This window comes from Jaculus jaculus, chromosome 12, assembly GCF_020740685.1.
Source record: "Jaculus jaculus isolate mJacJac1 chromosome 12, mJacJac1.mat.Y.cur, whole genome shotgun sequence".
Classification (NCBI taxonomy): domain Eukaryota; kingdom Metazoa; phylum Chordata; class Mammalia; order Rodentia; family Dipodidae; genus Jaculus; species Jaculus jaculus.
The window spans coordinates 75402903-75430060 of NC_059113.1; the positions used below are offsets into that span (position 1 = coordinate 75402903).

Genomic DNA, 27158 nt, shown 5'->3' on the forward strand with positions numbered 1-27158 from the left:
CTAATTTTATTAATTTTTGTCTCTTCTCTCTTTCTTCTGGTCAAATTTACTAAGGGTATATCAATCTTGTTTATCCTTTCAAAGAACCAACTCCTTGTTTCATTGATTCTTTGGATTTTTTTGGGGGGGGGGGTTCTATTTCATTAATATCTGCCCTAATCTTTATGGTTTCTTCCTATCTTCTGATTTTTTTGGTGTGCTTTGTTCTTCTTTTTCCAAGGCCTTAAGGTTAAGCATTGAATTGTTTATTTGTGAACTCTCTAATTTCTTAATATAGGCACTTAGAGCTATAAATTTCCCTCTTATAACTGCCTTCATTGTGTCCCAAAGGATTTGATATATTTTATTATCCTCATCATTTGATTCTATGAACTTATTGATTTCCTTTTTGATTTCTTCAATGACCAATTGATCATTCAATAGTTTACTGTTTAGTCTCCATGAATTTGTGTATACTCTGCATTTTTTCTTGTTGCTGATTTACAATTTAATCCCATTGTGGTCAGATAGAGTACAAAGGATTATTTTAGTTTTCCTATATTTCTGGAGCTTTGCTTTGTGTCCTAATATATGGTCTATTTTAGAAAATGTTCCATGTGCTGCTGAGAAAAATATATATTCTGCAGCATTTGGATGGAGTGTTCTGTAGATATCTGTTAGGTCTATTTGTTCCATGACATCATTTAATTCAGATGTCTCTCTGTTTATTTTTTTGCTGGGATGACCTGTCAATTGATGAGAGTGGGGTATTGAAGTCTCCCACTACAATTGTGTTTGATATTATCTGTGACCTTAAGTCTAATAGTATTTGTTTGATGAAACTGGGAGCCCCCATGTTAGGTGCATCTATGTTTAGAATTGTAATGTCCTCCTGCTGGAGTGTTCCTTTAATCAGTATAAAATGACCTTATTTATCTTTTCTCACTAATCTTGGTTTGAAGTCTATCCTGTCAGGTATTAGGAAAGCAACCCCTGCTTGTTTCCTAGACCCATTTGCTTAAAATACCATTTTCCATCCTTTACCCTTAAGATGGTGTCTATCTTTTATTGAGAGATGAGTTTCTGGAAGGCAACTAATGGCAGCATCCTGCCTTTTAATCTTCAAGCCTATGTCTTTTGAATGGTGTATTGAGGCTATTGATATTAAGAGTTATTATTGAAAGCTATGCATTTATTCTCACCATTCTTATTTTTTAGGGCTTCCTGTTTTCCCTTTACTCATTTGTTTTAAGTGTTAGTTGAGTGTGCTTTATTTTTTCCTATTTTCTCCTTTGTGTGTTTTGATTTCTCTTCGGCATTAAGAATTCTTTCAAGTATTTTCTGTAGAGGTGGTTCAGTTGTCATAAACTCCTTTAACCTGTTTTGGTTGTGGAATGTCCTTATTTCTCCATCAATTTGGATAGATAGCTTTGCAGGATAAAGTAATCTTGATTGATAGTTATCTTTCAGAAGTTGGAATACATCATTCCAAGCCCTTCTGGGTTTTAAAGTTTGTGTTGAGAAATCTGCAGTTATTCTGATGGGCTTGGCTTTGTAGGTGACTTGATTTTTTCTCTCTAACTGCTTTCAATATATTTTCTTTGCTTTGTGTGTTTAGTAGTTTAATTATTACATGGTGAGGAGAAGTTCTTCTAGGTTTTGTGTGTTTGGTGTTCTGAAAGATTCTTGTATCTGCATAGGCATTTCTTTCCCAATTTGGGGAAAATTTTCTTCTGTGATTTTATTGAAAACACCTACTAAGCCTCTGGATTGAAATTCTTCTCCTTCTGCTATACCCTGAATTTTTATGTTGATCTTTTCATAGTGTCCCAGAGATCTTGAAATTCCCATTCATACCTTGCTATTAGCTTGTCTTTCTCTTTGTTGGACTTTATTATATCTGCCACCTGGTCTTCTAGTTTAGATAATTCTGTGCTCTCCTTCATACATTCTGCTGGTGAGACTTTCCACAGAGTTTTTTATTTTATTGACTTTATTCTTCAGTGCCAGGATTTCAGCCTGTTTTTTCTTCAGTATTTCTATTTCCTTACTCATGTTTTGTAATGACCTCTTTATTTCATTAAGCTGGCTTCCTGTGTTTTCTTTCAGAAGTTTGTTTTCTTCTTTAATTCCTTTGTTTTCTTATTTAATTCCCTTCATTTCTTCTCTGATTTCTTTGAGCATAGATACCATCATTTTCTTGAAATCTTTGCCAGGCATTTCATCTAAAACAGTCTCATTGGTGATCATTTCTGATGGATTTATAATTTTTGGTGGGGCTATATTGTCTTGATTCTTTGAGTTTCTTATATTATATTGTAGCAACTTTTGCATCCTGAATTGATTTGATGCTTGGGTTTTCTACTTAACTGCAGTGTTCCCAGATGTGGCATTCCACTTCTGTATACATTCAGGATATGAGTTCAAGGTGCCAGATGTAGCTCTTATCCCCCAATCAAGCCACAGAAGTAATCCTAGGTGTTGAGTTTGCTTGCTAAACACATATTCTAGTGGACTGGGTGGAATAACTTACTGGAAAATTCTAAATTTCAACCAAGTAGCATACACAATCAATAAAAACCAGCACAAAGTATGCAATTGTGGGGATTAAAACAAACAGTCTTATGAAGCCAAAATCCGTAAGGGTGTGTGTTGTTCTACACCCTTAATATTGCCGGCTGGGAGGTAGAGATTTCTGTTCTGAATTGGGTTCCAGGCCAATCTGCATCTGGATCAGATGCTGCCCCCACTAATGACAGAGGCAAAATTGGCCCTATATATACGAAAGCTTCAAAGGCAACAATATTCAACCCCCAAATACAGGTTATTTGAAAATGGTAAAGCCAACCAAGAATATATACCCCATAACCTGCCCTGACAAGGAAAGAGAGATTAGCTCTTGTAGTGCAGGTCTGCATACCATTTTTGTTTGTTTGTTTGTTTGTTTGTTTTGGTCAGTCAGCTTTGTTACTTTTTGGGGTGGCTTCAATCTCACCAATGCTGAGTGTCCACCTCGATCCCTCTGTGTTGTGCTGTGCAGCTGTACCTCTGATGTGCTCTGCTGGCTGTGCTGCCACTGGGGCCTGAATGCTGGAGGTTCATAGTTCTGATGGTGGGGGATGGGAATGTTCAGAATTTTGGATTTGCTAGCACTTTCAGTAGCTCTTTAGTTGATATCTCCTGTCTTTCATTCAGATTTCTTAACTTTTCAAGAAGGCTGATGAAGTTGAAAAATCTATTGCTTGGTCTCTTCTGCTGTTGCTGCCTGGTGGGTGCAGAGTGTGAGTGCCTCAGTGGGACTCTGGCCATTTTCCTCATTTCTGATGGATCTTGGTCTCTCAGGCTTCTCCACTGTGTCTAAGAATAACCTATACACCTTCACTTTTCAGAAGAAGAGTGTATTTTGCAGGGGTTTTGCTTAAATCCCTCCCTAGGCTGGTTTGGTGTGGCTCCTATGCTGCCATCTTACCCAAACGTCCCTCCACAAAAATCTTGTTTTAATAGCATGTTTGATGATCAAAAAACTCTATGAAGTGGTCCTCTTCCTCTGGAATAGATAACAGCATACACTCAGGCGAGCTAGGAAAGAACATAAAACCATGTGGACAGTGAGGGCCTCAGAGGGTGGAATCAGGTGCAGCTCATTTCAGTCTGTCTTTTCTCATGAGCCACATGGCTTCAGTTGCTAGTCTCTACAGTATGTCTCCAGGATGAAAGGTTTCACAGCACTTTCACCCGCCTTCTCTATTCTTCTTGGAAGAATTTGCATTAACAAACTATGTACTTTTGTTGAAGATATTTATTATAGCATTGAATTTTTTTCTGGAGCCAAACCCAGCAAAGAATAAATAATATTCCTGTCTTGGGAGATGCATCAGATACCAACATTTTGCTTTGCAGCAACAAATTCACACTTTATTGCTTGCTGTAAGAAAATGGATATGGGCTCTTAAATGCATTCTTTGTCAGATGGCTTTGTCAGTAAAGCATGCTTGAAAGATGCTGCAGGAGGAAGGGAATTTACTTCCTAGTCCAGTCTGCTTCCCATCCAAGTTCTTGGTGGCCTTGGCTTCCTTAGCACTAGACTTCTTTTGTGCTGGTAGCCTAAGATCTCTGGTAGCCAGTGGCTCACACTTTTGCCTTTTCCAAGGCAAGTGCAACAGAACCAACAAGTCCTAGTACATGAGAACCAGCTCAACACACTGGGCAACTGAAAAAAAGACAATTATATCCAAGATTACATCATACAATTTACTGACAGAAACATGCATTACTCAGTGAGTAGCAAGACCAGTAGATCTCCAGAACTTAGGTCAGAAAGAGAGGGGTATTTTAATGGTCAGAGCAGAGTGACTTCATCCAAGCTGGAATGTATCTGGCTTATCTCCCGTTACTCCCAAGGATATTGGGCGTATTTCCTGCTCTGATGGTGCCAGGGTCTGGTTGCAAAACTCCACATACTACCCTATGGTTTTGTCTGTGACAGTGCTGAGAAACTATGTAGGGGGAACAGACCAGGCTTTCTCAGTGACAGTCAAGGCAATGATGATGCAGATAGCTGTGGCCAAGGGATGGAATGCCTCCAGTGAGATAACTCCCAATGAATAGCTTTCTGCATACCTTAAAGAGTCAATTTCCATTAAATTCCAAAGAGCAGGTTTCTAACAAGGTAGATCAGCTTGACACCTCCAGTGATTTCTCTGATACTCATTGTGTATGACCATGTCTTCTCTAGAGAGGTCTGAATTTCACCCCTGGGTTGGATAGATGCTAGAGATCCTTCCTTGGAATTATATCCCAGCCCTGGAGATAATGGCTTATACCTGAATCTTTCAGAGTTCACATCTTAGTAGTTAATTCTGTAACAGGTTGTTGGCATCAGTGACTCCATATTACTTTATTTCTATTCCCTTTCTTAATCTCAGACTGGTGTTTTCATTCTGTATTTCAGCAATCTTGCTTGTTTTTCTGAGCTGATTCCAGAAGTCAGCTGTTGATCACAAAACTGATGAAATGTCTTGGCCTCAAGATAACAGAGTATAATAATGAGGAGTTTGTCGCCTCCAAATAGCATCAGAACTGCAGACTGCCTGACATGGGCTCTTGGAAAACATTGATTTTTGCAGGTAGCTCCTTATGTGATCCTCAGATAATTATCTTCAACTTCCCCGAAGGTGGAATTTGAGATGGTATATTGTGTTATGTGAAACAAGTAATTCTATATAGAAATAAAGATGAGAATTCAATACTCCTTAAATCAGTTGTTTTCTTCAGGTGACATCAATAATTTTTCTTCTATTCCTATTAATTGTTATATTATCAATTGTTATATTATCACTGTAGTTGCCATCTGCTTTCTATAATTTTGGGACAAAACAATATACATAGCAACAACAACACTAAAAATACATATCATATATGTATCAAAGTCAGACTGGCCAAAGTTTGGGAACCAGATGTGTCCAGTAGAGTTCTCTATGGAGTATCTGAACTAGTTATTTATGGTTTATTTGAGACTCAACAATAATTTGGCGAACTTAGATAGGTGGGCTATCTGCCTTATTTTTCAACACCTATGTCAGGTTCACCTTGCACTTATAAGGAAATATTCAGTGAATAATGGGAACATTTCAAGAGGATAAATGGTCTCCCACAGCTCAAATCAGGGACTATTTTGCATTAAAAGGATAGTGATGGGCTACAATTTACTAAATAAAATAGAAACCTGTGAGTCCATGTTGTACAATGAATGAAGGATCATATGGAAGGGAAAACTTTCCTTACTATAGACTGCAAAGTGTAGATGGAAAAGTGGAAATAGAGAATCACCAACTAACAGGCTCCATGGGTTTTAGTTGAAGTTGTCAATAAGGCTGATGAGTCAAGATTTCATGAGGACCAGAACATTTTTGACATAATTTAAGACTAATTCTCTGTAAAGTATTACTCAATTAAAAAAGAAAATAGGCCGGGCGTGGTGGTGCACATCTTTAATCCCAGCACTCGGGAGGCAGAGGTAGGAGGATCGCTGTGAGTTCGAGGCCACCCTGAGACTACATAGTGAATTCCAGGTCAGCCTGAGCCAGAGTGAGACCCTACCTTGAAAAACCAAAAAAAAAAAAAAAAAAAAAGAAAAGAAAATAGTAAATTTAAGTAGAAAAACCTGGCAGACCTCATGACCAGATACCCAAGGTGGGATGGGATGATGTGGGTGCTACGAAGTAATGCAGAGAACCTAACACTGTTCCTATATAATCCTGGGGGCTGTGAATGAATTGCCCAGGTCTCATCATGAGGGAAAATCAGAAATTCCATGTGAATGTTCAGTGTATTGATGTATGATAGTCTCATGCTGGCAAGTGCACGAAGGATGGGACAAGACTGAACTATCTCAGATGGAAGAACTAAAGAGATATGACAGCTAAGTGTGATGTATGTTCTTCAGAAACTCCTGGAGCAACAACAAAACGGAAACATTTAGGGTATTCATCAAGTTTGAAGAGGATTGGATGGTAGCACATTAATACTGATTTCATGATTTACAGAGTTGTATGCTGGTTCTATATGTGTATTTTTAAATATACACATTAGACTGTGAGATGATTGGACTTTCAAAAAGTTCAGAATGTATGGTTAAAATTATTTCAAGGTACTATTTATTTATTTGTTGTTTTGAGGCTCAGGCTGACATGAAATTCACTCTGTAGCACAAACTGGCCTTGAACTCACAGTGATCCTTCTACCTCAGCCTTCCTAATGCTGGATTAAAGAAGTGAGCTACCATGCCAGGCCAATACTTTTATTTTTTAAATAAGGCTATTAGAAGCTAGGAAGATGGCTCAGTGGGGAAAGAGAGCTTGCTGTATAAGCATGAGGACATGAGTTCAATCCCCAGCACCGACATAAAAAGCTGAGTGTGGCCAGGTGTGGTGATGCATGCTTTTAATCCTAGCACTTGAGAGGGTGAGGCTGAAGTAAGAGGATCACCCTGGGTTTGAGGCCACCCTGAGACCATATAGTGAATTCTATGTCATCCTGGGAGACCATACCTTGAAAAACCAAAACTAAAAAGAAAGAAAAACAAAAGCTGAGTGTGGCCACATATGCATGTGATCCCAACATTGACAGGAGTTAGAGATAGGAGGATTACTTGGACTCCCTGTTAAGCCAGTCTAACCAAAAAGTGATAAACTCCAAATTCAGTGAAAGATGCTGTATCAAGGAAATAAGGCAGAAGAATCAAAGAGGAGGCTACCCTTCTCTGGTCTCTGCACACATGTGCATAGGGAGTGCAAATATGTATATATATGCATACATGAATACACCATGCACCACACTACAAATACTACATTACATACACACACACAAGAAGGCTATCAGACATGAGAGATCATGATGACTTTGACCAGAGATGACATAGTAGTGGGTAGGGAGTGGTCAGATTCTGGATATATTTTGAAAACAGAACAAACTGAACCAAGAAATCCTAATTAAGAAATGAGTGTGAAAATAGAACAAGGTGTAACAATGACACATAAAGGTTTTTCTTGCCTGAATTCTTGGAATGAATAGACCTATCACCAACCTACATGTATACTGTAGGTGGGACAGGATTTAGAGGAGGATGAAGAGTTTTTCTTTGGAAAAGTTGAGCTGGAAATATCCATTAGCATTTTAAAAATTATTTTTATTATATATGGACATATTCTCATGTAAACAACACAATCCCTTCTCCTTGCCTCTTTTCTGAAGAGGCCTTCCTCATTGGGGATTCAGGTCAATCCCATGGGGATTGTGGGTCATGCATTATGGGGGCAGCAGTCAAATATTGGGGTGATGCAATGTCTCTGTGCAAAATGTCCCAACTTATGGCTCTAACCATCTTTCTGCCTCTTCTTCTGCAAAATTCCCTGAGCCATGTTAGGTGCATTTTAAGTCTACATCAGTGATGGGCACGTGGGGGCCTCTGTATCTCTGGTTTGGTATATGTTGACTGTCCTCAGTATCTATGTCCTTCAACTTTGAGCTGATATCAGATTCACTAAGAAAGCAGTACTCTTGCTTATTTCCCCAGTTCCTCTGTGGATTCAGCTGGGGCCAAAGTAGAGTGCACTGGGTCATTTACCTCCTTAGGTCCAGCTCCATCTGAAAAAAGACAAGCAGTTAAATGGGATAACCATTATTCATTTAGAGAGAATTTAAAGGGTGTAGGCCCTCTTATAGCCCAAGATTAGTGAGAGCTTAACAATGGAAAGCAGAATCATTATTTGGATATGATTCTGACTTGCTTCCCAGTTCCAGATATGATTTCCTTTCCAATGAGCAGATCAGTTAGCTAGTCCAAGAGCAGTTGGTTACCCACCATAGCTTGTGCCCCTACTGCACATGTGTGAGCATCATGTCAGCTTGTTTGTTTCTGAGTCATTTAGACTTTGAGTTGCTTGGGCAGATGTTGGCCACTTTCCTTTGGTAGCTCATGTAGCACCTTCCATCAATAGATGGGCCAATTGTCTGGGGACTGGCTCTCTTTCAGATTCCAACCAGGTCTCTCCATGGTCTGTGCCATCAGTGTATGGTGTTTCCAGGCATAAGGTCTTACAATTAATTTCTGGTGGATAATCATGTGTCCTGACAGAAGTCTTTCTTGTTTGTTTTGGAAGATCTAGTAGGTCTCTGATTAACACATCATTGTGGATGTAAACCACATCCTGGTAAAGGGCCAGTGACAAGGGAAAAGAAAAAAAAACAGACAGAGAAGAAATATTTAAGGTTAGGTTTCATCTCACTCTCTCCAGGGCCTTTCAGTTCAGGTGCTTTCCTAATGTCCTCTTGAGGGTTCCAGCTTTTAGTCTAACTTCTAGGATATAGGATTCTATGGTACCAGTTTAATTTAGGGTCGGTTTTGTGTCCCCTCTCCCCCACCATTATCCTTTCCTCAATCCCTACTTTCCCTATTGTCCAAGCATTGAGATGCTATTCAGTTATGTCAGAAACTCAGGCTGATCAGGATAGGAACCACAGATAAGTGAGACCATGCAATAGTTGTCTTTTCTGTGATTGTGTGAGTTCACTTAGAAAGATCTGTACCAAGATTGACCATTTTCCAACAAATTTAATTGTGTCATTTTTTTCTTACTGCTGAGTAGAATTCAATTGTGTAGATATACCACATCTTGGTTATCTATTTGTCCAATGCTGAGTACCTGGGTTGATTCTAGTTCTTAGCTATTATGAATTGAGCAACTATAAATCTGGTTGAGCAATTATCTCTGGACTGAGATGTGGAGCCTTTTGGGTAAATGCCCAGTAAGGGAATAACAGGATTTGTTGGTAGCTCTATATTCATCCTTTTCAGGAATCATCATATTGATTTCCATAGTGGTTGTACCAGCTTAAATTCCCACCAACAGTGAATGAGAGTTGCTATTTGTCCACATTCTGGACAACATTTGTTTTCATTTGATTTTTTAATGTTTGCTATCCTTACTGGGGTAAGGTGGAATCTCATAGTTGTTTTAATTTGCATTTCCCTAATGATTAATGATATTGAATATTTTCTTAAGGGTGTGTTGGTCATTTGAAATTCTTCCTCTGAGAACTCCCTATTTAGTTCTCTGCCCCACTTTTGGAGTGGGTTGTTTGATTTTTTAATTGTTTACTTTTTGAGTTCTTAGTAAATTCTAGATATTAGTCTTCTGTTAGTGGTATAGCTGGCAAAGTTTTTCTCCCATTCAGTGGGTAATCTATTGGCTCTGCTTATGGTATGTGTTGCAGTCAAGTTCACATTGCTGGTAGAAATCGCCCAACCAAGAACAGCTTGTAAGAAAAAGAGGTTTAATTTGTCTTACAGACTCCAGGCAAAGCTCCATAATGGCAGAGTAAAATGATGGCATGAGCAGAGGGTGGACATCACCCCCTGGCCCACATAAGGTGGACAATAGCAACAGGAGAGTGTGTCAAACACTGACAAGGGGACACTGGCTATAACACCCATAAGCCCACCCCCAACAACACATTGCCTCCAGGAGGCATTAATTCTGAAATTTCCATCAGCTGGGAACCTAGCATTCAGAACACTTAACTTTATGGGGGACACCTGAATCAAACCACCACATTATGCTTGTCTGTACAAAAGCTTTTTAGCTTCATGAGATCCCATTGGTTGTGTGATTGCTTAATTTCCTGCACTACTGGTGTTTTGATGAGGAAGTCTTTTCCCAGTTCTATATTGTGGAGAACACCTCCTATTTTTTCTTCCAGTAGTTTAAGTGTTTCAGATCTTATATTGAAGTCTTTAATCCGTTTGGACTTGATCTTTGTGTATGGCTAAATGAATGGCCTAACTTCACTTTTGTACATATGGTCATCTGATTTGTCCAACACCATTTGTTGAAGATGCTATCTTTTCTCCAGTCTATATTAGTGACATCTTTGTCAGAGATTAAGTAGCTGTAGTTACTTGACCTAAGTTCTGGGTCTTCAATTCTGTTCCATTGGTTTATATTTCTGTTTTTGTTCCAGTACCAGGCTGTTTTTGTCATGATGGCTTTGTTAAATAGCTTTATATCAGGTATGGTGATGCTGCCAGAGATTTTTTTTAACTTTTTTTGTGTATTTTTATTTATTTATTTGAGAGTGACAGAGAGAAAGAGGCAGCTATAGAGAGGGGTGGGGGAGGGGAGAATGGGTGTGCCAGGGCATCCAGCCTCTGTAAATGAACTCCAGATGCATGTGCCCTCTTGAGCACATGGCTAATGTGGGTCCTAGGGAATCAAGCCTTGAACCAGGGTCCTTAGGCTTCACAGGCAAGCACTTAACCACTAAGCCATCTCTCCAGCCCAGAGATTTTTGTTGTTGTTGTTGTTGTTGTTGTTGTTGACATGTTTGGATATCCGAGATGTTCGGCCATTCCATATGAATTTTGAGATTATTTTTCAACCTCTGTGAAGAATTGATGCTGGTATTTTTATTGGTATTGCTGCATTAAATCTGTATATTGCTTTTGGTAGAATTGTCATTTTCACAATATTAATTCTACCTATCCAGGAGCATGGGAGGTCTTTACATTTTCTCAAGTCCTCCTTAATTTCTTTCTTTTCTTTCTTTTTTTGTGGTTGAGAAAGTCAGTGGACTCTTTATTTCTTCTAGGGCCATTGGGCTCACTCTTTATTTCTTCTAGGGCCATTGATTTCAGAAGCTCTTAGTGGGATGGTCAACTTCCTCTTTACTACCACAGATTTCTGGCTGCACAGAATGGCACTGGCTCTACTGATGGCTGCCATGTGCAGGTCAGAGCAATACTTATTCTTGCACATCATGTGTCTGATGCTGCTGAGAATGGCCCTCATATTCTTTAAAAAAAACTTTTTTGTTTATTTTTATTTATTTATTTGAGAGCAACAGAGAGAGAGAAAGGGGGAGAGAGAGAGAGAGAGAGAGATAAAATGGGCGTGCCAGTGCCTCCAGCCACTGCAAACGAAATCCAGACATGTATTCCCCCTTGTGCACCTGGCTTACGTGGGTCCTGGGAAACTGGGCCTCAAACCAGAGTCCTTAGGCTTCACAGGCAAGTGCTTAGCTACTAATCCATCTCTCCAGCCCCATCCCTCATATTCTTGTTGATGGAGGTCTGTATGTTGGAGGTGGCTGGCTTCTGCTGGCTGGATCTCCTCTTCCTTACCATGATGACCTCTTTGCTGTAGGCAGAAGGCTCCACTGCCACGATTTTGTGGTGAATCAGCCTGTTATAGCAGAAAGAGTTATGGGCCTTAAGATTATTGGGCTCAGTGCTATATGACTGTTTGTTCCTCTTGATCAGGAAACCAGAACAGTTCAGAAAGACCATCCATTGTAGATGCGCGGACATGGTGGTGGCTCCTCATGTGATGGCGGCTGGAGACAGAAAGAGCCTCAATTTTTTTCTTGAGGGTTTTATTTTTAATGTTTCATTATATATGTCTTTCACATCCTTGGCTAGTGTTATTCCAAGTTATTTAATTTTTTTGTTGTTGCTATTGAAAATGGGATATCTTCAGTGATTTCTTTCTTTGCATATTTGCCCTTTGCAAATAGAAATGCAACTTATTTTTGTGCATTGATTTTGTATCCTGCCACTTTGCTGAAGGAATTTATCACCTTTAGAAGTTTTGAGATGGAGATTTTTGGGTCATTTATACATCCAAACAAGTCATCTGCAAATATGGCTACCTTCACTTCTTCCTTTCCAATTTGAATCCCATTTATTTAGTTTTGTTTTCTGTTGTGTTATTTTGCATCATGGCCATTTCTCTTTTGAGGTACAATATCAATTTGAGTTGATTTTCTTGATATTTCCTGGAGTTAATTCTTGTTTTTAACCAAGTCTTTATTAAGCTTAATCAACTGGTTGTTCAGATATTCCATTTCTTGACTCACCTACCATTTATTCATATCGCTTTTGAGGGTTTTAACATTTTTATCCATCAAGTTAAGCCTACTGTCAAAAGCCAAATGCTCAAGGAGACAACTCTGTTCAATTTCATTGATATGATTGTTGGTTCTTTGATGGTTCGCTTCCAGTTCAGTGATTTTTTTTAAAATCAGGTTCTCACTGGTTGTTGTGTTTTCATTTTGAGGATAAATTTCTATTCTTTTCTCTATTATTTCATTGGCAGCTTCCACAGTAGAACTAGATATCCTTCATGGAGATCCCTCAGTTTTCTGACTTTTGGTGGCTTTTTTGTGTTGTTGTCTACCCATTTTAGGAAGACTCTTTATTTTACTGAGGAGTAAACAAGTTTTTGTCCTTTGGCCCATTAACATCTTGATAAAGATATTGGATCCTTACCTTAATCTCTAGAGATATAGGAAGAGAGTTGGGCTGTAGATACATGTGGAAGTCAGTAAGAGGAGGACATTTATGTCATGAGGGAATGAACTCACTAAGGTAGAATGTAGATTAACTAGAGAAGAGGACAGTTGTGGGAATGGTGGGCAAGGATTTTTCAGCCTATAAGCCTACCACCCCCCAAAAAGTCACTAAAAACTATCCAACCATGTAAAAATCTGTGGCTAACTTTCCAATTTCCTTTGTCCTCAAAATGCTCAAAATTGGACATATAAGAAAGGATTAGCATAAAAAACTATAAGCATTAACATTTTATTTGTTTGAGAGATAGATAGATAGATAGATAGATAGATAGATAGATAGATAGATAGATAGAGAGAGAGATCGAGAGCACGCTAAGGCCTCTAAGCACTGTAAATGAACTCCAGACACATTTGTCACCCTGTGCATGTATCTTTACGTGGGTACTAGGGAATTGAACCTGGTCCTTAGACTTTGAAGACAAGCACCTTAACTACTTAGCCATCTCTCTAGCCCAGCTTTAACATTTTAAAATTATTTACTTTTTAATGTTCATGTGTTTGTGGAGTATGTGAGTATAACATCGAGTGTCTTCCTCAGGAATGCCATCTACCTCTTTTTCAACAGGGTCTCTCTTTGTCCTCTAGGAACTTATCAATTAGGTTAGGCTGGCTGACCAGCTAGCTTCAGGGATCCCAGGCCCAACTATTTTACTTGGGATCTGAGGATCAAAGAAAGATCTTCATGCTTGCAAGGCAAGCACTTTACTGGCTGAGTTATAGCCCCAGGCCAACATTATCATGTTTTCTATGTGTCAGATACAATGCTAAATGCCTTATATGGATTTCACATGCAATCTTCATCTAAACCTTATAGGGGAGGAAATAGTTACATTTTTATGTGAGGAAACTGGGGTTAGGTATTAAAATAATTTATTCAAGATTTGAAAGCTGGTAAATATTGAGTTTTGGGGTTCATTCTGTTCAGATTCATCTACATAGCCTTACAATCTCATGGCTGTATTATCTTGCTTTAAGTACTAGAAAAAAGATTGAAAGAAGCTTGTCTTGGGGCCCTATATTCCTCTATACTGGTTAAAACCAGCAAACCCACATATTTACCTATAGACATATACTGCACTGCATATAAATTTGTAACTAAAGATTTGAGAAAATTCCATTCCCCAGACTGGCTGCCCCTCATATCTTGAGATGGTAGAAGGAAAGAGCCTAGAGGAAATCAACCTATGATTCCAACATGGATAGTGGGAAGAATACCTTAAGGTCCAAATATCCTGTATTTTGGGTCTGAGCATATCCAACTCTGTGTTTTTAAGAGCTGCCATGCTTAAAATTTCTTTCTTTTGGCTTTCTGTTACTTGCCATTTTTATAAGCTACTGAACCACATCACTAGTGTGAAATGTTTCAAAGCTTACATATTTCTTCTTGTAATCAGTTTAGTTGATCTTGTAACTATAAAGAGTGAGATGGTAAATCCTAAGCTCCCATTCTGAGTCAGAATTTATGACAAGAACAACGTGCTTGTGCCCAAACAGAACCATGCATGTATGCTAATATGGCACTTGAAATTTATGTACTTCCTTTTATCCAAGGAACAGAAAGTGCTTCTCTAAAATGGATTGAGAGCCAACTGTCTACAACAGACAGTGAGAACAGTTCAAAATAGGACTGCTGAGCGAATCATTTAATTTTTGCAAGGCCAGGGTTCACGTGGAGCAACTGTGGGCTCGTTTTATGGGACAAGCTTCCAGGAGACCACTACCATTTCCACCTCCGCTGAGCAGTGATGAATGTAACTGCAACTTTGCCCACCAGCTGTGTAATTGAAAACATTCCTTCATTGTTGCTCTTTGATGCTGGATGCCATACAGAACCAGGCTCTGGCATTAAAGGAGGTTACCAGTAGAATGCAAGCCAGCCATTTCATTCCACTAACATCTCTAAGGCCCTTCTCTTTACTAAGGGCCTCTCTTTATGATTCTCTTTGACAGCTTTAAGAACCCTAGTCTTATAGATAAGTTGATTATAGTTTGTAGCTCCATAAGATAACATGGATTTTACAGACTAATAGATTGTTGTGTTACCTATCTGTGGTTATGTAACAGGTTATTTCAAACTGAGTGACATTATCATGTCTCAGTGTCTGTGAGTCAGGAGACCTGGTGTGTCTTGACTGTGTCTTCTGCTTCAGCATCTCTCTCAGCTGCTGTTACCTTATGGCATGGATAAAGGGGATTTTACTTCCACCTACAAGGCCAGTTGCATGTTGAAATGGTTCATGGGCTGTTGGACTGATGTTCCGGTTCCTCTTGAGTTGTTGGTCAGAGATGTCCCTCATTCCTGGGCCACTTGAGCATCTCATAGGTAGAAGGACAAGGGAAAGTTCTAGCAATATAGAAGCCACAGCTTTTAACTTAACTATGGTTAAGTTAAAGTGGTGTCCCAAAAACTTTACTATGTAAACTAGCTGTGAGGTTCACTGGGATCCATATGAGAAATCCTCCACATTCCAAGAACACTGGCAAAAGCCTGTATTGTTGACCACTTATTTACAGCGACCCATTCCTGGTACTAGGATTTACCTGTGACAACCTATGGTTTCAGGGTAAAACGTTCTCCTTAACAGGATATTTCTGCTTAATTATCTCTCTCTCTCTCACTCTCTCTCTCTCACTTTGAGGCAAGCCCAACAGACTGGCCTTTTCTGAGAGAGAGACAGACAGAGAGAGAGAGAGAGAGAGAGAGATTGAGATTGAGAATTGGTACGCCAGGGCCTCCAGCCACTGCAATCAAACTTTAGACTTGTACACCACCTTGTGTGCATGTGCACCACCTTGTGTGAATGTGCACCACCTTGTGTGAATGTGCACCACCACCTTGTGTGCATGTGCACCACCTTATGTGAATGTGCACCACCTTGTGTGCATGTGCACCACCTTGTGTGCATGTGCACCACCTTGTGTGCATGTGCACCACCTTGTGTGAATGTGCACCACCTTGTGTGCATGTGCACCACCTTGTATGAATGTGCAACCTTGTGCGCTTGTGTCACTTTGTGCATCTGGCTTATGTGGAATCTGGAAAGTCAAGCATGGGTTCTTAGCTTTGCAGGCAACTCTAATTTATTTCCCCAGCCCTGTTTCTCTCTCTTTAATTATAGTTTTAATTAGCTAGCAAGGAAGTAAGTTTCTTTTTTTTCTTTTTCTTTCTTTCTTTCTTTTTTTTTTTTTTTTTTTTGAGATAGGATCTCACTTTAGCCCAGGATGATCAGAGTCCCAGGCTGGCCTCAAACTCACAGTGAACCTCCTACCTCTGCCTCCAGAGTGCTGGGATTAAATGTGTGTGCCACTATGCTTGGCAGAAGTAGGTTTCTATATGACTTTTTCATAATGTTTTTAGTTTTGCATATTCTTCCCCACCTCTCTTCTCTCTCCCTGTCACCTGCTTCCATTTAGGCCTTTCCATTCCATACTTTGTCCCTCTGATTATCTATTATACCCTTCCTAACCACTCTCTTACTCCCTCCCCAATTTTCCACCCTCCAAACTTCACTCTAGTTTCCTTACCTCTACTGTTGACCCTGATTCCAACTTATAAACAAATCCAAATATAGTTTATTTATTTTTGAGGCAGGGTCTCACCATGTAGCCCCATCCTTTTCTCAAATTCATGATTCTTTTTGGTAGTGGAAGTGTGCTGGGCCCCCTTAGTGCTGGGATTACAGGTGTGTGCCACTGTACCCAGCTAAATGTTTTGATTCTTAGTAGAATATGAGTATATGGAAATGAATATTTTTTGAGAAGAGATATGTGTGTGTGTGTTTGACATACCAATTGTACTCTTACCATTATATCTTTTATATTATTATAAGAATATAAAAAGCTCATAAGAATGATTAATCTGTTTTTATCATTTTCAGTGATGCACTTGGGAGGACTTCTGGTTTTGAATGGATCTCATATCTTCCATTTCAGAGTTGGAGAAATACAGATGAATAACTGCTGTGATCTAAACAATGTCCCTGAAACTGAGATGGAGAATCTCATTCCAGCCCTATTTATAGCTCAGCCTGGATGTACTACAAGGAAAACGTTGACATGTAACTTGAGTCAGCTCCACATTAAATGTACATCAAGTACCTGCCACAGGCATTGGCCAGACTTGTCATCCTACTGCTCTAGTGATTGTGGCTGAGATTTGTAGAAATGAAGTTAAAAGTTAAAAAATGCACACATATAAAAGATGAATCTTGCCAGGCTTTTTGGCACACACCTTTAATCCCAGCACTTTGGAGGCAGAGGTAGGAGGATCATAGTGAGTTTGAGGCCAGCCTGGAGTTACAAGTTCTGGGTCAGCCTGGGCTAAAGTGAGGCCCTACTTTGAAAAAGCCAAAAAGATGAAACTTAAAAATTATCTCTTCTGAGCTGCAGAGATGGGTTAGTGATTAAGGCACTTGCCTGTGAAGCCTAAGGACCCAGGTTCAATTCTCAGTACCCACATAACCAAGATGCACAAGGTGGTGCATGTATTTAGAGTTTGTTTGCAAAGGCTGGAGGCCCTGGTGTGCCCATTCTCACCCTCCTTTGCCTCTTTATCTCAAATAAATAAATAAAAATTAAAAAATTATCTCTTCTGTTTCTTTGCTCAGTGGAGTTTGAAATGAGCAGACACTGTATGAAGGGCTTCTGATAATGTCCATCACTTAATCCTTACCACAAGTGCACTGGAAAGCAGAGTCAGAGTTGGGTATGGCTGGGGTTCAACCATTTAGGACATTGCTCTGGGGTCCAGGAAATCTTGTTGGTCAGACAGGAACTATTCCAACACAAATTGTGTTTGCTGACAGAGTGAAGCTTGAGTTTGCTGGAGGGGTGTGTGTGCCCCATCCACCTTCTCCCACAAGGGAACAGAGATGAGGAAGCATTTATATGCATTTATATTATTTATAAATTATAAATTAATAATATTATTATTTATAAATTATATATATATATATATATATATATATATATATATATATATATATGTTGTTAGTTAGTTAGTGAGCCCTCAAACCCACAGATTCCATATCTGGGAATGAACTAACTGTAGATAGAAAATACTTAAAAAACAAAAAGAAAAGAAAAAAAAGGAGGGGGCAGAAAGAAAGGAGGAAGAAGGTATAGAGCATGTACACACTCCCAGCTAGTTTTTCAGCATCCATATTTAATTAGGCATTCTAAGTAAGTTACTGATAACATAAAGTATATAGGAGAATGTGTGCCAATTAACATGCAATATACCATTTTATATACTAGGCTTGAGCACTGGACACTGATGGTCAACTGTAACGATTGTTCTTAGGGGTGCTGCAGATCGAACCCAGACCCTTGCTTATGTGTTCTGCATCCCTCTTGACCCCATCAACAGAACACACCAAGACTTTGAAATCTAGTCAGAGGAACTAACTATTGGTGCTAATGCTCTTCTGGGGTTTTGTCTCCTTAGGCACCTTAGGCCCAGAACTGTGGTTGTCAGATCTATGCAGTTACTCAGAGGCCAAAAGGAAAGATAAGCCCATTTTAATAAAAAGCTACCAGCTGGGATCTGCAGTAGAAGGGTGTGCTAGTTGATGACCACAGGACATCTTAGAAGCAAAGTTCCTCCAAGTGAAAGGCTTTTTACAGACACTTATTTTTGGACAACAATCGAAGATGTGTCAAAGCAGAGCTAGAAAGTACTCAGGGCAGGAACCATGTCTTGCTACCTTCATTGTAAGTATGTTGTGGTCTTTTTTCTGCTTTTTGTGATATGGTTAAGAGACCTCCATGATTCAGTGCCTCTTTTTCCTCCCATCCGCCTCCAGTGGGGTTGGGGGAACTGAGCCAAAATAGTCTGTAGAACCAGCACTCAAAGTAGCATCCTGTGTGGCAACAGAACAGGTAAGAAGTCATTTCTACTTTTGACACTTCTCTTCTAAATATCCAGATTTCTGAGTGGTGAGGAAACACAAATACCTAAGACCTTATTAGAACTTTGGATTGAAGACAGTTATCTGTCTTGTCTCACATTTGATATACCAGCTGATAACTGGGCTATTGCTGGGTCTAAAAATAACATACAGTTAGTTTATTAAAATAATATTCCAGGGCTACATTTCCAAACTGGTATTTTGAGTCTTCTGTGTGGGATTTTTACTTTCAACTCCCCTGGTGTCTCTTTGAAAATCTGGCCTAAAGTAGTGAATGCCACCATTTAAATCATGCTCTTACTGTCCACAGGGAAATGCAGAGATTAAAAAAGAAAATGACAACCCCACAGCTCAGATGACTTATACCTGGGAAACTCAGAGAAACAACCTATTTCCTCTCAGGAACTGAGCTGATCAATATAAATATTTCAAAAAGACCATCAGGCAATAAAAGCTCTGGAATTTGTAGCATACTTCAGAATACCCTGGAGATATAACCAATGTGGACATACCCAGTTTCCCACTGGGGGAGGGAGATGTAGCAGTGGTTGAATAACGAACTGAGCTAGGTTGCACATGTGTGAGGCTGTGTGAGTGAGTGTGTGTGTGGAGAGGGAAGGGGGAAAAGGCTGTCTTTATTGTCTATGTTGAAACTTGGGTGTATCCCAGGGACTAGGTACTACTATTGTATCACATACAGAAATTACATATCCTAAAATTTGCACACATCTCTAAATTGAAGCTGTAAGTAGCTCTAAATGAAGATGAAGTTTTTCAATGATACCATTGATTGCATTCCATTAATTGAGAAGAGGCGCTTTTGGGTAGCTGTGGCTGAGACGGGCGACATTTAATCAGTCTAGGTACCACTCACAGGCTGGTACTGTTTTCAGCCCTCAATGCCTCTGAAATTTTAAAACGGAAAAGGCGGCCAACACACTGAGCAATGATTTCGGAACAGATTGCCCGATAACATTTCACATTGTCACTGAAATACATCCTTTCTGGGACAGAGTCTTGCTTGGGCTGTGAGCATCCGAGAGGGGGCAGCACCCCCTGCCCGTTGGCTGGCTGCATCGCTCCAGACAGCTCACCGCAGAAGTCTCGTCATTGCGTCACCTGAAAGCCAGTTTGGAGGGCGGAGGCGGGGGGAGGTGCAGCATTTTGCATCTCAGTTCGTCTGGAGAGTTCAGGAAACAGCTGCATGATTGTCTCAACGCATCTGAAAAGAATTTTTCCCCTTTCCCTTGAAACCTACTCTCCTCAGAGATCTCTCTCTATGAAGAGCATGTGAGCACACTTAGGTGTTCCTTGCTCTGCTCCCTGAGGGAGGAAGGATGACTTTCAATTGCCAGGGAGCCCCTGAGATCCTATTTTCAACCCCTCATGCTTATTTTTTATAAACATTGGGAGGGGGGATTACGATGGCTTTCTTGACAATTGTTCTTGGAGTGTGTGTGTGAGAGTGAGTGTGTGTGTATAAGGTACTTAGCATGGAGAAAGTGACACAGCCTTTGCCTAGGACAGCTTTTCTTCCTCACCAGTTCTCCCAGAGGGCGCCTCCCCCAATCTGCTGCTAAAAATATCATACTGAACAAATAGCTGTTGAGATAGTATCAAACCTGGCAGGAGTGAGTGACAATATTACCTGCCAGGCTGTGTCAGTTGCCTGACATGAAAAGTATCTGGTGACATGTATGAGAGAAATGTCAGGGCTGGTATAGACAGGCTGGCATCCGATCTCTGTGGAACTGGATCCTGTTCACATAAGCTAAGCGGTTTAAGGGCAAAAGCTGGGACCCACTGCAGTGACCTGCTGACTGGGTTTGTTGACCCACACAGCAACAAGACTGTTTGGAAAGTAGTGTTCAAGGAGATGCAGAAGGCTCAGCTAGAGACCTCCTACATTCCACATTATCCTTCACAGGGACTTAGTCTCTGTGTCTACTGATGTTGGCACCAGCTTGACCTGGCTTCCATTCTCTGTGTCTTCTCAGTAGCTCATTTCTTCAGCCTCATCTGACAGATGCTCCCATACCTTCCCCCCACAAAGTTCCTACTCTGCTCATGTTCTCTGTAACTCTTTCAGCTTCTGGTTCCACTAACAACTCAGGGACTGTGTTCCCTGTATTTCTGGGTCAATTTTCAGGGAGAAGAGAATGAATGGCAAGATGAAGGCATTTCACTGGTTCAGTTAATGACATCATTCATGTCTTTGTGGAGAGAGCTTTGGAGGACAGGCCACCCACCAAGGCACATGCCATGCTAACTGACTGCCCTGCATAACTTTCAGTAAAGAACTGCCATTCTTTTCAAAGTTGCTAGTGTTGGGGCAGGAGTGAGTAAAGTGCTTTCCTTGTAAGCATGAGGACCTAAGTTTAATCTCCAGAACCCACCAGAGGTGTGGTGTGTACTTGCAATCCCAGTACTGTGGAAATGGAGACAGAAGGATCCCTGGGGCTCAATGTCGGGTCAGTGTAGCCATATCAATGAATTTTAGACCAATGCGTGTCAACCTGAAGTTGTCATCTGGTCTCCATAAGCATGTGCACTCACATGAGAATAGGCATGTGCTACTACTACACACACACACACACTCACACACACTACACGCATATAAAAACAGAATAAAACTAATAAAACAAAAGCACCATTGTTCTCCCAAGCTCAGTGGTTCTGGGTGTCCTTGTATTATTTCCTGGTGGCTGCTCAGACATGGAGGAGATATGAATTCTTAACCTCTTGTTTGCAGGAATTCTGTCATCTCAAATCACCCAAATCTCAATCATTCCAAATGTACACAACCTTTATTTGATCTGTGATGTTGGATTTTGTGTAGCACAGGAATTTGGGTGGGGAGAGATTAGATACCAGTATTTTTGTCATAATCAGTCCTTCTTCAGACACACTTTAGTGCATAGACAAATGAGATGCTGCCTCTGCTGCCCAGTGAGTTGGAGGTATCTCTGACTGAGGACCTATGGTAAAGCAAGTGTACTTTCTAGGCAAAATAAATTTGTGTATGCACTTGCACCACCCCGAACAGGAGGGGCTCTTTCCTTTTCAACACTTTGCCTAGAGAGCCTGAACTTGCCCTCAACATCAGTTATAGCCTGCCTCAGCTGTCATAGGCACAGATAGGACTATATGTGAGGATGTGAACACATGAGGACGGAACAGGAGATGAACCGTGATTAGTTAGGCTTTCAGGAGAGATTGAATTCACTTTGCACATCTGTAGACTTCTGTAGATGACAAATTTGGTCATCAATTATATTGATATATAGCATTATATTTATCATTATCTGAAGTTTGAAATATAAACATTTTATTATTTTATGGCCACTGATATTATTTGACCTTGCCAGTTAGATCATAAGTTCCTTGAAAGAAGAAAGGGGCTCCTATCCCCCTCTATTTTTCCTTCCATGTCTAACAAAGTCAAACACAGGTAACCCCTTTTCCATGGTTTCATTTCTATGGCGTCTGCAGTCAACCACAAGCAGAAACTATTAAATGGATAATTTCAGAAACAAATTTGTACATTGAAATTACCTGCCATTCTTAGTAGTATGATGAAATGTTGCATTACTGCACAATTTCCTGCTGGGGCCATGAATCATCCCAGCTACACACACTGCTCATCCTGGTCACATAGTAGTCATCTCAGGTATCAGACTGACCATTGTGCTATCACAGGACTTCTGTGCAAGGCCTGTTATTATCTGTGGCTTCAGGACTCCTTTGGGGGTCTTGGAATATATTCCTTGTTGCTGGGACAAAATACTCGACAAAAAGCAACTTATGGAAGGCAGGGTTTATTTTGGCTTACAGTTGAAATTTCAACACGGTACGACCAAGCAGAAGCTGGGCACCACATCTTGCCATAGCAGCTGAACGATATCTGTCCTATGAGGATAGGTGACATTATTCTGTGGTAACAATAGCTTCCAAGACTCAGTGGAGCATCTGCTTGGCCCTGTGTCCCAATTGATAGACAGACAGATGGGCTATTGTCTTGGATGTGTTCTTGGATCAGCACACATCTAATATTTCATAACACTCCAAAGCCTGCCCCCAGCAACACACCTCCTCTATCAAGGTTCCTCACCCCAAATTTCCACCAGCTGGGGATTGAGTACTAGGCTTAATCAAAAACAAGGTTATAGGGAACATTTCACATTCAAACTACCAGTACCTCTTGAATAGGTGTGTGTACACACTGCATAAGCAATAGGTACCTGATGAATGTTTATTGAATTGATCTGACCCAACCTCAATTTCATGCTCATTTCAGGATATTGCTTATTAAGCTGCAAGCAATCTAGATCCTTTCTATTCGTCTGTTGAAAACTTGAAGTGTAGATTTATTTTTGACCAAGTTTCCAACTTTAATCTCTTGCACACTTCAGGAACAACCTCTTAAATACCCATTTTTTAAAGATCTTAGAGTCTAAAGCTTCCTTCCTATAGGATTCAAAATGTCTAGCAGTTTTTAGCCCTTGACCTCATTCATGTGTTTCTCCTATTCATCTGACTCAGCATATTCTTCTCTCCTATGAGGATAGGTGACGTTATGTTATGGTAACAAGAGCTTCCAAGACTCAGTGCAGCATCTTCTTAGCCATGTGTTCCTAGGCTTGTCATCTTTGGTATGTTCCTGGAGCAACACACATCTCATCTAATATTTTAAATATATTTTATTTGTTTATTTGAGAGAGAAACCAGGAGAAAGAGAGAGTGAGAGAGAGAAAATGGGCACCCCAGGGCCTCCAGCCACTGCAAACAAACTCCAGATGTATGCTCCACTATGTGCATCTTGCTTACATGGGTCTTGAAGAATCGAACTGGGATCCATTAGCTTTGCAGGCAAACGCCTTAACTGCTAAGCTCTCTCTCCAGCTCTTCTCTAATATTTTATTGACTAAAATATGGCCATACTTATCATGAAGAGGATGGACATATACAATCCTTGTGGAGCTCTGGAAAGAGAGAACCAAAATACTGGTAACAAGCATGAAACCAGCCACACCTCCTCACAGAACCTTCAAAGGACCATCTAGTTCTTTCTTTAACAAGGCATGGGAATAAATATAAACTCCTTATTTTATTTATTTATTTATTTATGAAAGAGACACAGAAAGAGACAGAAAGAAGGAGAGAAAGGAAGAGAGAGAGAGAATGGGCATGTCAGGGCATTGACACTGCAAATTGCAAATTGCAAATGAACTCCAGATGCATGTGCCACCTTGTTCATCTGGCTTACATGGGTCCTGGGGAATCGAACCTGGGACCTTTGGCCTTGCATGAAACCACCTTAACTGCTAAGCCATCTCTCTAGCCTAACTCCTTATCTTTTGAAGTTCATAGGAGCTAAAAAAAAAAAATGCTCATAAGAAGGGCAATTTGTATCATTAAAATGTTACATTAATATCAGGTTTTCCCTCCAAATCAGCAATCTGCTGGAATTCATCCTAAATCATGTGTACACATGTGGCTCATGAGTTTCTAGCAAGTAGCACATGTTTCTAGTGCTTCTGGAACCTCACAAAGGCACAGCCCTCAGCTCAGAGTCAGTCTCTGTACAGCTGAGTGGCGTCAGACTCCCCACTGTGAGGATCTGATCTTCACTCCTTGTCTTGTGCACAAGGAGACTTGATCACCAACCATGAACTTGGGCTCTTCAAAAACCGGTGAAGGGTTGTGGAGATGGCTCAGCTACTAAAGAATTTGTTTCACAAGCACGAGGACCTGTGATCCATCCCAAGGACACATACACAAAAGCTAGGCATGGTGGCGTGCACCTGTAATACCAGGAATGAAGAGGTGGAGATTAGAGCTCATTGGTTAGCCTAGTTGGCAAGCTCCAGGTCCAATGAGAGACCTTTTCTTGTCTTGAAAAGGTGGTTTAAACATCTGAGGTTGTCTTCTGGCCTCCACATACATCCATGCAAATCAACTATCACGAGCACACACACATTCACCCATCCACCCAGGAACACCCCCCCCCCACATACACACACACAAGGAGCCATCATGCTTCATGTAGCTGTCCTATGTTCCTCGCTCCCTTAATAATACTTCTCCTCCTAAGAACATACAAGTATGACCAGAAAAGCTTATTCTTAGATGTAATGAGTTTGGTAGCTGTTTTAGTGTGTGTATGTGTGTGTGCATGCATGCATGCATTTTGTATATATGTATGCACATATATAAAATATATGGACACCTGTGTACCATCACATGTGTGTGGACATCAGAGGACAACCATAGGCTATCAATCCTCACCTTACAACTTGTTTGATGAAGGATTTTCTTATTTTGCGGCTGTAAGCCCAATATTAACTTCCCTGTGAGCTTCCCATTGTTATAGGCTTACTTTTGGCACACACTACTTTTGGCTGTATTTATGTAGGCTCTAAGGGTTTGAACTCTGGTCATTAGGTTTGTGCAGTCAGTGCTTCAAACCACTGAACCATCTCCCCAGCCTGTCAACTATCTTCTAACTCAAGTCAATGGACTGACTATTCTGATGATGTTCAGCTAGGAGCCAACTATGATTGAAAAAGCCTTCATGTTAGAATCTGAATTTTGGTTTGAATCTCAGCTGTGTCATGTTCTAGCTATGCTATCTTGGAAAAGCCATCTGATCTCTCTGAATCTTCATTGGTAAAATTAGAGTAATTATACTTAAACTTCTGTATGGAAGTTTCCTGTTGATAAAACATAGTTATAATAACTACCTCTTAGGGTTGTGAGGATTTGAATGATTTTGACAAAGATAACTTCTGGGCAAAATATATTTGTGTAAGTATGTATATCCCAAGCTGGGAACTTCTCTCCTTTCTGCTTGCTAATTAAGAGTCATAAATAAAGTGCTGATGAGCTTCAGTCTGCCGTCTGTGCTGTACTCGAGGGCTGTTCTGACTCTGCCTGACAAATGGCTAAGCAGCCGCTCCCACCACACCCAACTCAAATGCTCAGCACTGAGAAACTAGCTACTGCCAACAGCATCTTATGAACTTGTCACTATTTACTTACTCCATGACAGTGTTTTTGTTCAGTGATCATCCCCGAGATTTCACCCGTCAGGTTGTGTCTATTTTACACAAAATGCCAAAACTCCATTTCAATGTAATTCTTCCTCTAAGCACATGAAAATAGTAGCAAGCTCTGAGTGAGACTGATATCTTTGGACTTTGTCCTGTTGAAGTCCAGTTGTGTGGTAGGCTGTCTTTACAAAGCAGTCATAGGTCATGCAAGGGTTTTATTAAATGGCTATGAACTTCCAAGCTCCTTTCACAAGCTGATAGCCGAGACTCCCAGATAACCTGCCGAGCAGTTTGCTGGAGGTGTCTCTCATTAGCCAGGGAGAGGTGATTGTTCCGTTTTCAGGAATTTTGCTGGTCTGTGTAATGTTGGCAGACTGAAATTGGCTTTGGGAATTTTAACACTGTGGAAACTACAGGCACTGCAGATGAGGATTTTTTTTTTTTTTCCTGCAAAGCACTGGTCACTAACAATCTACCAGGTCACTACCATATATTATAAGCTAGCCTTTTTGTACCTGGGTTAAATTCAGATATGGTGGTTTGAATGTGAAATGTGCCCCCGTAGGCTTATGTGTTTGAACACTTGATTTCCAGCAAAGTCATGCTGTTTGGGAAGATTGTGGAACTTTTAAGGAGGTAGAACATTATTGGAGGAAGTGGGTCACTCAATGTGGGCCTTGAAGTTTTATAGGCTAGCCTCACTTGCTATTCTCCCTTTCCCTGTTTTCTGTCAGCTGGAGTATCACTTTCTGCTCTGACCTACTACAGTTTCCCCAGCATGATGAACTCTACCTTCTGGAACTGTAAGCCAAAATAAACAGTTTCTTTCCTTAAGTTGCTTGTGGTCAGGTATTTGTTTACAGCAATGAGAAAGTAGTTGGTATAGAAGTTATGAGGGGATGGAAAAAGGAACTTTCCAGATCAGAAGTATGGTGCTGGACAGAGGAGCAGGAACTCCATTTCATTGTGTCATTCTATGTGACCAGGTCTATGTCAGTGTAGACTGGGATTGGACAGTAGATGGCCAGCACAATTAACAAGCGAGGCCTATCACAAGTGGGTTCAGATCAAAACCTCTGAGGAGTCTTATTTGAAGCTGGTCAGGGAAGGAAGAGGCTTTCTGGGTATAGCCTGTTGTGTGTTGCTTGATTCTCAATCTAGGCCCTAGCTAAGAATGTGGCCTGGTGGAGAAAAGCTGTAAGTCAAAACCATGAAGGCTGTTTCAGAAAAACTCTAGTCCCTGGTGGTGCTGTTGGATTAGCCATCTTGCTTGCTCCAGGAACTCAGTGGCAGCCTTTGAGGGACAACA

At 40.4% G+C, this 27158-nt stretch overlaps 1 pseudogene; it reads right to left on the reverse strand.

The window, feature by feature from the left end:
• Positions 1-11138: 11138 nt before the first annotated feature.
• On the reverse strand, positions 11139-11845 carry LOC101612264 (annotated as a pseudogene).
• Positions 11846-27158: the final 15313 nt, after the last annotated feature.